At 47.9% G+C, this 6,637-nt stretch overlaps 1 protein-coding gene across 7 annotated transcripts in view; it reads right to left on the bottom strand.

The window, feature by feature from the left end:
* Positions 1–5,320, bottom strand: part of KPNA1 (karyopherin subunit alpha 1) — a 54,126-nt gene extending 48,806 nt beyond the window's left edge. For all 7 annotated transcript variants that reach the window (XR_012626798.1, XR_012626799.1, XM_074854101.1 and 4 more), the window contains exon 1: positions 5,224–5,320. The gene's annotated coding sequence lies outside the window, so the exon portion shown is untranslated. The remainder of the gene's footprint in view (positions 1–5,223) is intronic.
* Positions 5,321–6,637: the final 1,317 nt, after the last annotated feature.

Consider the following 6,637-nt stretch of genomic DNA (forward strand, 5'->3'; position numbering starts at 1 on the left):
AAAAACCTGACTCTCAAAGCCAGGTCAACTGAAAAGGAAAACATCTTCAAATTTGTTAAATGAGTCCTTCTGATTTGAGTTGCAAACACAAAATTCCTTTACTGCATTCAAAGTCATTGCACTGCAATAAATCTGTTTAAATGAAAAAACCTCACGCTGATTTCTATAACCCCACAGTCCACAATCAACCTGAAACCAAAAAGTTCCCACAAGTCATAAAACAAAGCAGCTAGTGATGGGGAATTAAACTTTTCAACTGCACAGGATTATACTAACATTTAAAAAAATAACCTCACATTAACGTGCCCATCTACACAAAATAACAGAAGCGATTAACCCTGTGTGCCAAAATAAAATGTAATCTGTTTTTCTTTTAAAGCAGAGATTAATTTGTATTTTGATTAAGATTACAGCACATCCTCCCAGCACTTACAGAACGAGCTGACCCACAATGTATTTTCTGCAAAGTCATATCTAAAAACTGGACTGTTTGAAAAACAAGTCATCTCTATCGTGTAACAATCATCATCTGTCAGGAAAAAAAAAAGCATCCTAACATTTGTAACATCTTAACATGCCCCAAACATTCTTTATAAGAGGACAAGAGTGCACCTTGCAGCATTACTTATTTTCAGTATATAAAATCCCAGACACTTTAAAACAAATTAGGTTAAAAATAAACTAAAATATTAATTCAAGTTAAATTAAAGTTGACTTTGCAGTTTCGAGCAACTTTTGTTTGGGGTTGTGAGTATCAGAAGGCACTGAAACCAAACCTGCCTCATGCTTCCCCTGATAACAAATCTGCCTTCAACAAATTTCTTGGTTGCTGTGACTCAGCATTATGGAAGATACATGTGCAAAAGCACAAAAAAAACAGTAAGTCAAAATTCTACTGATTTCATACTAGCTTTGGACATCAGCAACCAAGAGAGTCACATCAGCCGCATCAAGCCAAAACGCACAGGAACTTCGAAGTGGATGATGATGCTCATTCTGTCTCCCTCATCCCGTTTACACCTAGTACCCCTCTGACCAAAAGCTCTCGAATCCAGCACACAGCACATTCACCAAGACACCTCTTTTCCCTTCTGATCATTTCTCAAGACAAACCAAGGTAAAACAAGAACTCATAGGCACTTAAAGAGGTGATCACATGAAAGCTATACAAAGGAGTTTAAGAGGCAATCTCATCCTGCTTCAGACAAAAACCACAGCACAACAATCTAATACTAATCACAACATTATGATCTGACTTTACTTAAAGGTAAGTTGTGGTTTGTGTGCCACCAAAAGGTGGCTTGTTTGACAAAATGACATTTTCATGTATCAACAGGTGAATTTGCTTTCAAGTATAACTTCAGATTTGATAGGCTTACATTCGGGATGTTTAGCCACAGGATATTTCTAAAATCAGCATATCACTTCTGTATAATCTCAACTTTATGCCCAGACTGTAAAAAAAAATAACATAAAGATCTGCGTGTGTCAAACTGGTTAGTTTCTCACAGAACATATGAATCCTCCTGCTGAGCCTGGCAAGCAGTCTGAACTGCCAAATAAAAATAGAAAAAGAGAAAATAATTACTCTAGATCATAAGGAAGCTTTCAGCAGCTGGTGACTAGCTAAATCTCAAGTCTCATCGCACACTCTTAAAACTCAGAGTCTATTACTCTCCGTATACATCCAGGAACACAGTCGTATTTCTTTCAATACTAATGCTTTTAGCTTCTGCCTCCTCATGACACTAAGCATTAATTATGTTTCAAGAAAGTATTCACTTTATCACAACTTAAAATTTCTTCTGTGTCACTGAACTCCATTTACTCCTGTCTTACATGAATGGATCAACAGAAGTGACAATGTGATGTCCAACCTACCACTTTTTCATACCCTCCTCCTCCTAACATCCTTTTTAAACCAATTCTGGTGAAAGGAAATTTACTGTCTGTCACCTGCCTTAGACTACCTCTGCTTTTTATCCTCCACATGAATTACTAAGCCTGCACAACCTTTAACACAGCTCAAGACATTCATGAGGTGGCATAATATAATTCCAGTCCTACTGTTCTACAGGTTTTATATCTAGCAGAGGTGTTCACTGCATGTTTTAACAAAAACATGTTTTACCCGAGTTCCCCTACCTTCTTCAACATACTTTAAAAGTACTGATATTTCTATGCGCCTTGCATCCTACTGCTCACATTTTGTATCTTGGAAAAAAAGAGCAGCTTAATCCATTACTTGCTAGGTAGACTTCAAAAACTGTAGCAGACTAAGGATAGATTTTTTTCCTCAGAGCAGAAAAAAACTGACTTGCTATCATATCACTGCCCCTTATCTCTGCAATTTACATCACCATTTTTTTCATTGGTATTATTACATGATTGAAACAAGGACTTCCATTATGCTTTAGCCCCTTACTATGAAGTTGGATAATTTTCATATCAGTTCAGCTTCCACTCTTGCTCTCTGAAAAAAGAGGTGATCTGGTCTTTCTAACTTGTTGTTTGCCCATTACATCACCCAGAACCTCCTGTTTGGATATTTCAGCCACTCACAACATTTCATCAAGTCAGTAATTCCTTTAACATCTTTTATTTTTCTTGACTTGCTCATCACCTGCTAGGCTCCCTCACACCCCTATTCCCTTTGGCCATCAGAAGTATTTAAACAAATCCATTAAATTTAGCTGTCTGTTGCTGCTCTTCTATTTTCCCTTATGTTTCCAATTTACATTAAAACCCCTAACCCTAATTCACATCACTTTTTTTTTTTTCTTCTATCTGCTATATTTTACACTTTTTCACATTGATTCAATTTCCATTTTTCTGGAGGGCACTGTTTTACACCTCTTGCCACAAAGTTATGTTTTCCAACCTAGCAACTTCTTTACTGTTGCCTTTAAAGGTGCAGTTTCCTTTTGTGTTCTTAAGGATATGAGTTAAACCCCCCATTTGCCCCCTCCAGGTCTTGTAAAACACTTCAGAAGAAAAATTCCACAATCTTGTGGAGGGACAAATAGAAAGGACAAGCCTGCCAGACACAAAACGGTCTAAAACAAAACGTACCATTCTGTTCACTTTAGCTTATTCAACAGAAGAGGAAAAAAAAAAAAAAAAGAAAAAGAAAAGAGCACTGTATTGAAACACTGAAGTTGAAATAAGACTATCAAACAATCTGGTTAAATAAACATTTACACTTAGAAGTCTCTATAAAGAACCTTTCAGAAACTGCGACAGTGTCTGACTGTAGTACTTTTAGTTCTCATAGTGTCTTTGGTCAGTGCTGCTGACGGGAGCTGTTGCAGCCTTTCCCTTTCTAAACGGACTAAACTGTGACTTCTCCAGGAACCAGCACTCAGCTAAATATACAGGACCACATAAGCAAGCCAGCTCTGAAGACATCAACACAGAGAACATAACATCAGAAAAAAAAAAAATTCAATTGATGGCACACCAACAGCAAAAGGTAAACATCCTGGTACAGTGTTAGACTGAGAGATGGGATGTAACAGACTCAGTTTAGAAGGGTTTGAGGTTGGGGGGGGGGGGGGGGGGCGCAATCCCAAACCCCCAAAACAGCCATATTTCTTGCAAATGAAGCATTATTGCATCTGTTTGAAAGATTATGACAAAGGAACCCATTCTGAGAAAAACCTCTACCTCGCATGTCATCTTATGTTACCCTGCCTCAAGCCACCCTTCATTTTTCCTGGCCTATGGGTATGTCTAAAGGGTAATTAAAAGGTGCAACCACAGTTCAAGCAGAAACAAAGTTGTTTTGAACGAGCTAGTTCACGTGTCAATGCACATGGTAATGTTTCAGGGAGAACAACATAATGAAGTTACAATAAAAACAAGGACGGATACACCAAAGATTAGCTTGATTCAAACCATTCATTTACAGAGTGGCCTATTAACTATACCACTATAACTATTAATTGCCACAGGTATATATACAGAATAGCCTTAAAATAACTACTTTCTAGGGATAAAGCTGCAATCCCGTTTCTAGATAGCTCACAGACATATCCCAACTTTAAATCTTTCATTAACATTAAGCAGTCAGAGCAGAAAATATGCCAGCAAACAAAAAAAATCCAGAGAAACGGCAGCTTGAATAAAGGATAAAGAGACTATTAAACACAACCATTCAGCACCATTTGGGAATTCTGCAGAAACAGCAGCCCAGTATTTTCACAGCTCATGACATATCTTTTCAGCCTGGAGTTTCAGTTTTCACGAAACGCCCTCAAGAGGCAAAGCTTAAAATCATCATTACACGTATTCTTGTACGAGCAATACGAATTTAAAGATTATGAATGGGACGAGTTTCCGCTGGTTCTAAGGGTCTCTGGAGACATGACAGTTGGAAACAGCCACGCCGGCTACAGAGAAATCGCAAACCCTTCATCACATATAGTCAAAGAGATAATGTTGTAGCTGGGGTAATGTGAGGCTACGAGGTGACGTTTCCGGGGAGAACGTATAGTTTTTGTAAGATCGATTAAGATCGCTAGGGGAAAAAAAAAAAAAAAAAAAAAAACACACCAAAAAAAACCAAAAAACCCGTACAAGCTCAGAAGACCCAGGAGAAAGTTTCCCCTCCCCTTCCCCTCGAGCTGAGGCGCTGCCTCTCCTCGCACCCCGTCCCGCCACAGGCCAAACGCGGCCGGTCCCGCCGGCACGGAGCAGCACCGAGGAAGCCCGCCCTTGCGGCACGGAGTTACCCGGCTCCCCGCAGCCACCCCGCCGACTTTTTAAAGACAAGACTGCGGCGCTTCCGCGAAGCGCGGCGCGCCACCGGCACCAGCCTCGCGGGTGCTCCCGGGATAGGACCGGCCCGGCCCGGAGCTCTCCCGCTTCCCGGGAGTACCCCCCCCTTTCCCCCTTCCCGGGCGGGTGGACGCGGGGCCGGCGGGACGCGACCGGCCCCGCCCCGCCCGCGCGGCCCCCGCCTGTTGCACGCGCGCAGGCCGGGGGCTCCCGCAGCCGGCGGCACCCCCAACCCGGGCCTCCCGCAGCCCGGGACGAGGCACCCCCCGCCGACCCCTCCGCGGGGACCCGGCCCTCCTCCCGCGCTCGGCCCGGCCCCGCTCACCGCCCGGCTGCCGTTATCCCCGCCGGCTCGGCTCGGCGGGGCGCGGGCCCGAGACCGGGGCTCCCCGCTTCCCGGCGGCGCGGGCGGCGGCGCCCTCTTCCCCCCGCCTCGCCCCGTACCTGCTGCCGGCGCGGCCCGGCCCGGCCCCGCGCTGTCTCCTCTCGGGCCCGAGGCGCGCGAGCGCCGCTCCCTCCCTCCCTGCCTGCCCAGCGCTGGCTGCCGCCGGCACTGCGCGTGCGCCCAGCCAGCTGCGCAGCTTCCGGCCTCGCCGCGGCGCCTTCTGGGAAGGCGAAGCCCTTCCGGCGGCGGCGGCGGCCGCCCCTCGCGCGGCAGCGGCGCCCTCCTCAGGGCGGCGGCACCGGTAGGCCGCAAGGCCCCATGGGAAAAAACTACGGCTCCCGGCAAGCAGCGCGCGGCCCCCGCGCAGCCGCAGCCGGGGCGCGCTGGGCCCGCCGCAGTGCGCCGCGAGGCATGCCGGGAGCATGCCGGGAGCGGTAGTGCGGCGGGCGGCCCGCCTGAGGGGAGCGGGGAGGAGGCGCCGCTTCCCCGCCTGAGGGGCGGTGTGGCGGCGGCCGGGCGGGTCGCAGGCCCGGGGATGGAGGCGGGGGTGCTGCGAATGGCAGGGCGGTGTTAGGCGGCCGCGGGCCTCAACCTGTCAGCGCTGCCGCCTGGGAGCTTCGTGACAGGCCGCTGTCAGAGACAGGGACCACCCGAGGGGCTTTGACAGCCCGGGATAACGTAACGAGCTGGTATTTCCACTTTCATTAGTGCTTCCTGCCATGCAGATTGCCTCGGTGTCACGACGAAGCACGTCACTGCCGTCGTCTGCACACGCGGAGGGGTACGGGTGGAAAGCGAAGCCATTTCACAGTTTCATGGGCGGCGATCGCGCAGTAGCACCGAAGGCAGCGGAGTGGCAGTAACAGAGAGAGTGGCGGTCACTGGTCATAGAGTCAGGACAAAAAGCCACAATAGCTGCTCATCAGCCACGGTGTGTGTTTGGATAGATACATACATCAGGCTGTGTGACAAAAGTTCACTTGCGCACCCACAGAAGAGCACAGGGAGACGAGGGCAGGAGGGGGATCCCAGCCAGCACCCTGCCGGGCTGCTCCCAGGCCCACCCAAGGCCCATCTCAAGGAGCACAGGGGCATGATGGCAAGCGGGGACCCAAATTACAGACAGAGGAAGGGACACCCTGTCCGGGCCCCTCCCAGGGGAACCTCAGCCCCAGAGCACCTTTAGGGCTGAGGGGAGGTTGCTGCGTACAGGGGTGTGGGACACACGATGGGGTGCAGGGGAAGAGCGTTTGGGGATTGCACAGGACTCATTCGGGGATGTTTAGGGGAGGAACCAAAGGTGGGAAAAGGAGGATCAAGTGTGAGAGAACAGAGGGATACGGGAATAAAAAAGGCTGGTTGCCTGTTAACTGGTTTGTGATGGTTTGTCTGGCCACGCCCTGCGCTTCAGCCTGTCCCGTCTTCTCATCAAACTCCTCCCGCACTTTTCCCGGGGTGAGGGACTCTCGTTAC

The sequence above is a fragment of the Strix uralensis genome, chromosome 2 (genome assembly GCF_047716275.1).
Source record: "Strix uralensis isolate ZFMK-TIS-50842 chromosome 2, bStrUra1, whole genome shotgun sequence".
NCBI classification, from domain to species: domain Eukaryota; kingdom Metazoa; phylum Chordata; class Aves; order Strigiformes; family Strigidae; genus Strix; species Strix uralensis.